At 36.8% G+C, this 11632-nt stretch overlaps 2 long non-coding RNA genes across 2 annotated transcripts; one reads left to right on the top strand and one right to left on the bottom strand.

Annotated features, from left to right (window-relative positions):
* Nucleotides 1-376: 376 nt before the first annotated feature.
* LOC112842937 (uncharacterized) lies at nucleotides 377-1712 on the top strand. The gene is made up of 3 exons (XR_003214994.1): nucleotides 377-417; nucleotides 791-852; nucleotides 1310-1712. It is a non-coding gene; the product is annotated as an uncharacterized LOC112842937 (long non-coding RNA).
* Nucleotides 1247-3750, bottom strand: LOC109195464 (uncharacterized). The gene is made up of 2 exons (XR_002057060.2): nucleotides 2992-3750; nucleotides 1247-1411 (listed from the first exon to the last, which is right to left on the bottom strand). It is a non-coding gene; the product is annotated as an uncharacterized LOC109195464 (long non-coding RNA).
* Between the last annotated feature and the right edge of the window lie 7882 nt (nucleotides 3751-11632).

The raw sequence follows: 11632 nt of genomic DNA, 5'->3' as shown, positions 1-11632 counted from the left end.
TCTTAGTTTTCAGTTTTCCCCAGTTTAGGTTCCAGTTTTGCCTCTGTGCTTACTGCCTTGTTTTGTTCAGCCGAAATAAAAGGCTTGCTTTTTGTTCAAGTTAGTTGTGGTCTCCTCGCCTGAGTCTGCTCCTGGAATCCACTCACTCACTGCCCCCACAAACCATAACAATATTTGGTTTTTGAAAGACTTAAGAAACATAAATATCAACCGTAACACAATGTTCACAGAAACAACTTCCAAGGAATGTTGTGGAATTATTCACACTAACAGGAAGCAAACGTAGTTCCTCATATCTGACATATTATTCAAATAATTCCTGAACGTGAACAGATATAAACCCTGGGATAAACTCTCTAGTTTCACTTCTGACATTGCTGGAGTGACTTTTTCCACCATCGAAATCTTTATTTGAAGGTAATTTAACATCTTTAAAGATTTTACTCAGTAGAAGGTCTTCTAGAAAATGCTGTGTAAACAATATTCAGAGAGGATTTTGAAGAAAATATTGTTTTGTTTTTGCTGTTTAATTGTTTTTTGTAAATCTAACATGTTTGGGGTTTTTTTTTTTTTCTTCAACATTGTTTCAGTGACTGCCAATTTTTCTCCCTTCATTAATACTTGATAACATACTGATTTCTCCTATATATTCCATAGGTCTCAAGGGTCACAGACTGAATGATGTTATATTTGCATTGCAGTGTGCCTTTGCCCAGTGACTTGATAATTGCTTCTGGTATTTGAAAGCTGTAGCATTGTCATATCTGACAGGACATTTTTCTTTGCTTAGGCACAGTTTGACCTTCCAAGTTCAACTGGCTGGAGCAGAGAATTAATCATTTTAGTCTGACTGTAAGTATTCTAAAGTATTTTAACAGAAAAGTACAACTACAAATATTAGAGCTTCAATGCTGAGTCCACTTGAGAGGACAGAAACAGTGAAGAGGTCTTAAGTCTCCACTGGAAGGCCATAGTATTTAACCCCACTGATTTTTCAGAAGATTTGTTTGGTAAACATGGGTTCTCTAAATGAACATCAGCAACATATTTAAAAAAAAAAAAAAAAAAACCACATTTCCATATAAGCAGGGGTCATACAGCCCTGGCATTTACAGAAAAGACAGAAAACACTGTAATGTTCATGCATATATTGATTATGTTGAATACAGACACAGTATACACGTCAACACATAAATGAAATAGCCTGGGCCTTCCACGTCTCTTATGAGGTCAGGGCATCTTTTTGTTTTTTTATGTCCTTCAAGAAGAGTCTGCGATCATTAAGTCATCCTGCATCTTTTTTGTCTAGAAAACCAGCACATCCTGGCTGAAAAGATCAAAAATGGGAAACGAAGTACCAAGGGAAGCTCACTCGGGTGATCGCCTGACTTGCTGCTTGTGTTCTAAAGCGCTGGATCCAAGCGACAAAGTGGAGAAACGTTTGGTTAAAAACTTACATGTTCACGAGTTTAATGGAGGGGAATACTACAGACTAGAAGGGCCGAATTATATATACATCTGCGCATATTGCTTTCATAAGCTTAAATAAGAGATGAGAAGAGTAATAATAGAGGAGGAGCGACAGAAAGAAAAACAGAATCTCACCCACAAGCTAAAACAACAGCTTGAGAAAAAAAACTGATGCCACATTTCATAGGAATATGGGTTAAGAAAGGTGGGACTGAAAGGGATTGAATCCCCCCGGACTTACTTCCTACATCTAAAAAAAAAAAAAAAAAAAAAAAAAAAAAAAAGTGCAAAAGGACTTAAGATCCAGTCTTTAATGCTTAAAATGATAACATGATACGATCACATAATCAGTACACATGATTCTAAATAAGAAAAATGCTGTTGTTGCTATGTTGTAACTGTTAAACACACAATCATAATTTAGATGTGATTTTTCTGATTAATTATGCTTAATGTTTTAAAACCGATCAGAATAGAAACAGGCGCAGGTTTATAAGAAAATATAATCTATGAAATCATTTGGGAAAAAAAAAAAAAAAAAAAAAAAAAAAAAAAAAAGGACTTTTACTGAGATTCCATATAGGGGATGTATATAGAGGACACTGATCTCAGAGACTCTAATATGTATAATTTGAAGTTATATTGAGTAGAATGTAATTAACAAGCACAACATTTTGGAGATATAACGAGAGGAAAAATATTTCTATTTAGTTGAATTGATTTAATTATGTTGAAATGGACGTTATGTGAGACTGAATGAATAGTAAATTTAATTGAAGTAAAATCACAAACTGAATGAGATATGAAGTATATGGATATGGGATTTAAAATTCATATGAAATTACCTCTCTGGTAGACATTACCAGAGAAACAGCTTCTGCCTAAACATTGGAGCCACAAATTGGTTTATTTTATTTATTTATTTTTTTACTTTTTCCCCTTTGCTCATTTTATGCTCCTGTTACAGTATAAATTCAGGAGGATTTGGATTTTTATTGTTTCCTAGTGGACTTGGCTCCTCTCCTGTACCCTACATGGATAAGATGGGGTCATCGGTACCCTTTGTCCTCTCAATCCTTCTCTTCTTAAAGACCAGAACAAAATCAGCAGTAGGTTAATAAGATAAATATAATTCAAGTGATTTGATTCTTGTGGGATTATTATGGTTATTTGTTTGGCTCTTGCTTTGCTCCTGCTAAACTGCTTTAATAAATATCCTACAAAAAGTCAAAATTGTGGACATTCCCTTTAACCTTAAAGTCTAAGCCTAGAGTAATACAACGAGTGCTGATATAAAAGCTTTGAGGTCCATTTGTCGATACATTATGTATTTTCCCATCTTTATGTTGCCAGTATAAAGTTATTGAGCAAAGGTTAGCATATTGTAGTGCAATGGCCACAGATTCACAATAAACATCCTGATTAACTTCAATCTGTCAATAATAAATATGTGCTACATCCAGTGCTTCATTTAAACTGATACTCATACTGACCCAGGGACAATTTAAAATACAATCCTACCTGTCTGAACAAAGTCTGGCTCCTGTAATCCTGCATGAGAAACCACAGGATGCTGGTTTATTGACCCACTTTCCTGCTGGCACAACTGAGTCAGCTAGAAAGTTAAAGTTTACATCATGCATCCAAATACATCATACATGATCAGTGCCTGAGGTGCTAACAAATGTGCTGGGTACATGAAGGACGTGTCACAGTCTGGCTGAGGCAGACTGTACTCAGATTCAGAAGACTTTATTTATCCCTGAGTGTCAATTGAGAGACTGACCTTGCTGACCGTACATACAATACACAAACATCACATTGGGGAGACAGGTCAGGCTAGGTAGCTCGTCGGTCATCCACAGGAGCAGCAACCTGGAACCGAACAATAGAAAATAAACAACATCAGGAAAGACAAGGAGAAAAAAAGAACTCCCCCCAGACTGAACTCCAACAGGGAGATCAGTTTGAGAACAGAAAATGGTGAGTGAACATGGAAAAACTCTTAATACACCATAGAAACACATGACAAGCAACAGGAAAATACACAAGACTAGACAAGGACACAAGAAGCTAGGCAGGGAAGATAAATGAAGGGAGAGGAGAAAAGTGTGACTGCCTTCGCCAAGAGTATGGAGTGAGGAAGAGGACCCAAATGCAAAACTAAAACTTTTAACAGAAAGCGATATATTTATTGTGGATGATGAATAAGTACAAAACAAAAGGCAAAATTAATGACAACGCTAAACAAAACCCTAAAGGAAACTAGAAAGTATCATGAAAAAATCCTAAACATGGAAACAAGAATACGGAAATACCTGGAAACATGTCATGAACTTACCAGACGATCTGATAACAAATGACTGGAAACACACAGACTAAAGGCACACACGAGGTAATCAGGGGAAGTGGAAACACACGGGGAACCAGCTGATATGAATGAACATAACGACGTCACAGAGCAACAGTAAAACTGAACACATTGAATGTAGCAACACAAGACCTCTTCAAAATAAAACATGACACATAATGAGACACAACACAAGACACACAGACCTGAAATACATGAAAGGCAAGGGAGAGTTAACACACGGGCTGAAGACACAAGTGGGATCTAATAACAAAGAACTTTAATGGTAACCTGGGCATAATAGAAATGAACTTAGAAAACCTAAAGGAGTCAAAGGAGTTTGCAAAGAAAAGCGTCTGGACTTCTTTGAGTTGCTTGAAGAGTTGCTTGAACGTCTTCAAGCAACTCAAAGAAGTCCAGACGCTTTTCTTTGCAAACTCCTTTGACTACGATGACCTGGATGACTGAGAACCTTCACAGACAAAACCTAAAGGACTTAAACATAAAAATAAAACTCAAAACACTGGGTCATAAGACCCAGGATCGTGGGTAATGTACATCAAATCACACCTTAACTTACAGTTAAGGAATATATTAATGTTTAATTAAAAAAGGAACCAATGATTTTTTTTAAAATAAATTTGTGATCAATTTTTTGATTATTGATTCCAATATGTTCTTTATGGCAATCTTATTTCAATTTCATTTTCCCTTTTCAGGTTGCCATTGCTTGCAGAGATAAGTTAGTTTTTCAGAGGTCACCTAAAAACTCTCCCATCCTGGCTTTTATGTGGTAGATTTATCATCTGAAACAGTAATATTTCAATGACTGTTGCTAATACCATGGGTTAATACACTACAGATTCCTGATGGGAAAATCAGTCCCATTCCTGGGCTTTGCTGACCTCTGTCTTTTTGCACGATCAGAAAACAAAACCAGGATTACTGTAAATATTTCTGTGAACACCATGGACCCACACAGCATTCGATTCCAGTTGAACGGTTTCTTTATTTTTTTTACAGGTTGTCAACACAACTGTATTGTTAAAGTCAAGGCAAATTGTACTATTGGTCGAAAGAAATGGCTCAAAGAGTCACAAAACAGAGCAAAAGCTCAGAGCTGAACAGAACAACAGACACATTGCATGCATGTCAAGAAACCTGAATGTGAATGACCACGGCAGAGCCGACAGCGTGAACATGCTTTGCATCCTTTATTTACACACACGGTTGCTGTACACTCACAACGGGCTGCAGCTCTGCTGTATCTGCCTTCCCTGCACAGCACCACAAGCCAAACCTCGCCACACTGAATTCTAAATACAAATTTGAAGGAGATGCAGGTTAGCGCTCACAATCACATGCTGAAAAGTTCAAGAAATCCACACCTGCAGGCACCATCCTTGATATCAGAGTCATGTCAGAAGCCACTGGCACTAAAGTTGTCATCCTAACAGAGAACAGCTATGGAAGACTTACCAAAATGCAAGAGTTGAGCCCAGACACTAGACCTGCTAAAAAAAATCTGTGACATTAGTTTACAGACAAAGAGAGTCCAGTGCCAGTAATTGTCATGACAATTAAGATGTGTACATTGAGAACCAGACAATGAGCAAAGAAAGCAAGGAAAAGAGCTGCTTGTTTCATGCTTTGGCACAGGGAATGAAACCAGCCAGTGAAGAAGACATCACCGTGAAAGCAAATTGCCTCCGATCTGTGGAGGGCGATGCTCTCCTCGGTTACCCAGGCCAGTGGAAGCCTTTTATCAAGGGAGGGGAAGAGAAAAGTGAACCAAGAAAAATCATAAATGAATGCAAAAAGATACTTCAGGGAGAGGCTGGTAGAGTTATACAAAAACTGGCATAAATATGCAGTTCAGAATCCAGGACTTGGAAAGTTCATCAATGCAGATCACCAGCCACCAGTCAGTAGTATATTGAAGGCCCATAAACAGAACCAGTATAGCAGATTAGCAGAGGCCATGCTTGAAGTGGCAACAAACTCATCTCCTCTGGATCGAAGTCTCATTTCTAAAGTGGACAGTTCTCATGGCCGGGAACTTCCAACTGTTTATGTACCTACAGAAGTCCATCGTGAATTTCCCAGTACAAAATCACCAGCCTTCAGAGACCTCTTGGCTGCAGCCATAAGTAATAATGATATAAAGAGCACCTTCAAGCTGACAATCCTTGGTTCAATGCCAAGATTCTGGTTGGATCATAATAAGGACTTCAAAAACTTTCAGAACAACTCAATGAGTAACACTAGGCTTGAAATTTTTGAAAACAGCTTTCAGAAACACAGCACAGAGATGGTAAAGACATGGTTTTCTCTGCTTCAAATCAAAGGTGTTATAACAGATGATGATCTAAAAACAATTACAGATTGGATTGGCAAATCAGGCTACAATGATCAAAATGAGCCATACAGGAACGAAGTCACCAACCTTCTCAGATCAAAAGGTATAATCACATTTAAAAAGGACATTTAAATAAATCACGGATACATAACTTATGTGTGATTCTTAATAAAAGGGAATGGAGCTGCTTAGAGTGGCATTCATTTGAGTGGATTTGTGTTTTCAGTTTGCGAGGTTTGAAAATGTGACGTAGAAGCAGATCACACAGGACACTATGAAGATCTTCCACCTGGCTGATCATCATCAATAGAGCTCTCTGTGTCGTGACTAATAACGACTATTTTCCTATTAAGAATGGTCATCACAGAAAAATATCCTAACTGCTTGTTTAGCCTTACGAGCACAACTTCAATAGTAAATCGACTGATTTTAACTATTTTTATTTTGTTTATTTTTGATATTTTAATAATTTTGTAGTATGGCACAATGTGTGGATATAAAACAATTTTGAATGTTGTTCGAATTATGTAAAAAAAAAAAAGCTCATGGTTTGTAAACTCAGAAACATAACATTTTTGTATGGTCATATAAGATTTTATGTTTTTCAAAATAATCAAAACCAATGCTGACAGTTACCAACTTTTGACTCATGTTCAATTATATGAGCAGCTGAAATTGATCACATATGTTCTCACTCCCCAGCCAGAGCATAAAGAGCACATAAAAAGCAATGTGTTTCTTAGAGAACATTAACAATCACTCTCATAGGCTTCTGAATTCATGAACTTTACCTGAGTGACCTCTAGTGTTCAGAAAGGCAAAACACACATCTCTTGCATTTAGATCTAAGCAATGCCTATTTATCATTCTTTTCTGGCAGCTGGAGTTATTGTGTAAGAGCTAGACAGAGCAGGTAATAAAATGCTAACTTTGAATCATAAAAGCCAGAAAGATGTACAGTGAAAGAATTAGTAACAGAATTATAGCATGTAGCTATAAATGAAGCTGTGAGATTATGTGTATAGCTATTGATATAATGCAGGTTAATAATGTAATGATTAACTATGTAATGCAAGGAAAAATATGTGTATTACAGGTTAAATGTTTAGCTGTCCCTGTGCAGTGGATGATTTGTTGGAAGGCTGCTGATTAGCTGGGGAGATTGATGTGGGGTTTATGAGACAGACCTCATGAAACACCACACAATTTGGGTGATGGGGAGCATTTCAGCAAAGATAACTTTACTTGGTGAATTTTTCAACTATAAAGTATTCTTGCTCTCTTCAGATTCACCAGGTTGCACCCACTTGATGTGTATGTATTACTGGCTGGTTTACATGAATGAACTGTAACTCTCTGTGGGTGATACAAACCATTGCTATGGGTTACTTGTTGCAGGTCAAGCTGCCTCGCTGCCTCATTTCCTGTTGGGTTTTTTTAATCAGAGAGAAGACAAATATGCTCAAAGCGTATTTTCTTAAATTTATTAAGCAGTTCAAGGTTCAAGTTAAAAACGGTAGCCGTGTCTCTTAGCTCACTCAGGAGACCCAAACAAACAAAGAGCACCACACCCAGTCAGCAAACACTTTTATTGTTGGTATATAGAGATGGCCCTTTTACAGGTAACACTTGCATTACCATGGAAACCACCTCTTGCATTTTGCTTAGGGCTGTAGAGTTAAAGAAGAGGGAAGAATTGGAAGACCATTTCCTAACACCAGAATGTATGGCCCTCTTTTGGTGTAGGAGAGTCAGCCTTAAAGATTTGTACCTTCTGGTGTCATCACCAATCCAGGTGGACCATCCCCCCTCACGCATTCCTCAAAAAAGAAGGCTTCTCTGTGTATATACTAAAATGCAAATCGGCATGCAGCAAAGGACAAAACACAAATCTTTGCCACAAACCACAAAGCAACATAAAATAATGCGATACATGAACCTAAAAATAAATTCTGACATTCCACAGAATTGGAAACTCCACTCTTTGCAAGGAGAAAGCAGTGAGGGAGGAAATAAGTTTCATAATATCAGTCACTTCCATACTGATTCTGCAGCAGTTTTCATTGCCGTCACACAACCTTTGTGTTGTTGGATATATTATTAGTTCCTGAATTATCATCAATAAAAATAAATGTATCTATTTTTGTTCATTCATTCAGATATTATAGCTTGTCTGCAGTAGTTTTGATTCATATTACAGTAACATGACTGATTCCACTCATAAATAACCAAGACGTTTTTGTATATATTAGTGATTTCTAAAGAATTTTGTAATGTAATTTGGTTTTTACATGAACGTAAAGAATAATAAAAATATTTTTTTTAAAAGCATCCACTAATGCTGGTCAATTTGTAGTGGATACTGTGTAGCTGTATGATATTATCTCTTTACCAGGTACACTTTGGTTCAAATTTTTGGTTTTACTTTCACGGCTCAACCACCATTGGCTGTGGAAATAAAGTCCACATTTGGCTGACTGTGGTGCAGTTTTCACAGTTGAACCATGATAACGATGTAATGATGCAATTTGCATTACTTTGCAATGTTCTCGATGTTATTAATCTACTTCTGCTCATTTCTGGTAATGTTATCAATTTTCTCCTTCTTATTTCCATTAATGGTATAAATGTTCTACTGCTGATTTACATGAGCGACATACTGAGTCACAAAGAGGAGGGGTTGGTTCTTGTTATAAGGCGCTGTTTGAAAGACCAAAGCACGTCATCTGCTCTACTTTGGAGGTAAGAAGTCTTTCTTCAAATTCTTCATTTATTCTTTATTCAGCACTTTTCAGATGAAGTTATTTTATTTAAAGTACTTACCTTTTCTTGGATGGATGCTTTAGCTTCCTCTTTAAGATGAGCTGAGTTGGCAGTTGAAGCAGAAATGGGATATGAGCTGCTATTTACTTATTTTTATTTTTTCCTCGTAAAGCTTAAATAATTTCAATGATAGCAATTTAGCCTACTTTATCACTTTATTTGTTTATATATTTATAAATAAATAATATATTATTATATTAAATTATAATATAATCATATAATAATAATAAATATAAATTTATATTCATCTCTCTGCTTGTTCTGGCCCCAATGACCTCAGTGCAGCGTTTGATAAAGTTTTAAACAGTTGCTGTTATGTTAAACATCTTTCTAATCTATTTTTCATTTTTCAGAAACAAACATATTACTGCTAAATACACAATCAAGAATGGGGAACCAAGCACCAAAGGAGAGTAACATGGGCTCCTGCTTTAGATGCTGCAAATGTCCTTAAATCCTGCCTCCTCATTTAATGATTTATATAAATGTGTTATTCATGGCCGACACGTATATGTGTATAATGGAGGGCAATACTACAGACCAGTTGGTTATGATGATGCGTGTGAGTTTGATTGTTGCTTTAATAAGCAATAATGTTTTGTTGTTTTGTTTTTTCAGACTGTACATTACAGAAAAAGTTAAATCCTAACTGCTTGCTTTGCCATTGTAGCTCAATGTTAACTGTAAAATTAAGACAGGCTTTTTGCTGTGTTTGCTTAGTTTCTATTTCAGTGACTTTGTGACTAGTTACTTAGTGAGTTTTGTAATATCTGAATATAGTACATTGTATAACATAACAGAATAGTTAGAAATGCTGTTAAAAATAGCAACAAAAAATGTTCTGTCTGTTTTGGAAAAAATCTTCATGTTTTGCAAAATCAGATAAATTGATATTTCTATTTTACCTTTTTTTTCTTTAAGCCAAAGCACAAAGAGAACACAAAGACTCACAGAATGCTGTAATAAAGGTTTTTCTCAGACTACATGACTGATTACTCTCAGAGCAATTTGAATTCATTAGGTTTTTACTGATATTTTAGAGTTAATTAATAAGGAAAACTATTTGTAACTTATTACCAAGGTTATTATCGTTAACAAAAACTAACGAAATAACGAAAACTAGAAGTGAAAAAACATTTTCGTTAACGGAAATAAAAATAAAAACGAGACTACGAAAAAAGGAAAACTGACTAAAACTGTAACCAGTGTTCACAAAACTAACTAAAATTAACTGAATTTATAGCAAAAATGTGTTTAGTTTTCATTGATGTGTGTGTATCATACAACAGTCAAGGGTGAAATTGAAGTTTAGTTTCCAGGTTTTTTTCTTGCTGTGTCTCATTATGCCAGCAGGTGACAGTACGTTAGTCGAGTCGTCTGTGTTGCTGCACCGTCCACGCGCAGAATCATGTCAGGAAAAGTTGGAAGAAAGCGCCAGCTTCCAATTTGGGATTACTTTGAATATGACTATGTTTTGGATAAAGCAAGTGTCTTGTAGTGGAAAGAGACAAATTATAAGGGATGTTTCTAAGGGAAAAAATCCCACAAACCTTAAAGTGCACTTGAAAAACTCACACAAGAAGGCTAACCTAGCTTACCTTGAGAAGATTAGGGAGCACCATCAACCCTCATCCCCAGAAACAGAAGCTAACCCCAGGTAAGGCAGCGTGATGCATCCCGAGACAACGGGACTGGGATATCTACACAACTGTGTGAGTCAATTGCCTTCAAAAAGTTTATCAATTCACTTGAACCAAAATTACGAACATATATGATATACGAATGTATATCTTGGGGCCAAGATATACATTTTATTGTTGCAACTTCTGTGGGTGCTGTGCTACTGGAAACTGAATTTCCCGGAGGAACCCACCCGAGGGATAAATAAAGTTTCATCTAATCTAATGTAATCTATAGGACAGTGCAGGGCTTTGTATCTACCACTCTGCTGTGATATAACGAGCGGTCACGGTCACGTGGCTTTCCGTTGCCCTGGAGTGCCACCCTTTTGTAGTTAGAGCACAGAAGATGCCTGGGACAGTTCAGCCATAACTTTAAACTTCTCCTGCTCATACATGCTTGAAACGATCTTGTCACACTGAAGTGGACGCGCAACGAGATATCATAGCGTGGCTCAAGCACGTTCATCACAGTTTAAACACCTTGTTTTGCACAACAGATGACGGCCTCCCTCTGCAGCTAAACACTCCATTAGCTTTTGTAATAGCTTTAGCCCGGTCGAACTGAGCAACAAAGTGCTGCTTAAATGCCGCAAACTCCTCTGCTCCGCTACTTGGACCACTAGCGCTGACCATAACTACCGCTTGACAGACTGACCATGCGCACCATACACAAACTTTTTTTTCTTTTTCGAATCTTCGGATCACGTGCGTAGCAAACCGTGGAGTGGGATCGGTGTCACCAAATGAAATATTGTCTTTCTGGCTGTTATTGAACTCATTTATCCACAAATAAATCCAACAAATAAATCACCAAAGTTTCAGTAACAGAAATTCTGACAGTATGACTGAATGTTGTCAGTGATAAATTTTAAGTTGGGGTGTTTTCTGAAGGAAAATCTTAACCTTGTTCAGGAAATCTAAAATAAATTGAAATGCACACAAAACAAG

This window comes from Oreochromis niloticus, linkage group LG18 (genome assembly GCF_001858045.2).
Source record: "Oreochromis niloticus isolate F11D_XX linkage group LG18, O_niloticus_UMD_NMBU, whole genome shotgun sequence".
Lineage (NCBI taxonomy): Eukaryota > Metazoa > Chordata > Actinopteri > Cichliformes > Cichlidae > Oreochromis > Oreochromis niloticus.
Note: the sequence above shows the minus strand (reverse complement) of the source record. Positions and strands in the feature narration are given on the sequence as shown.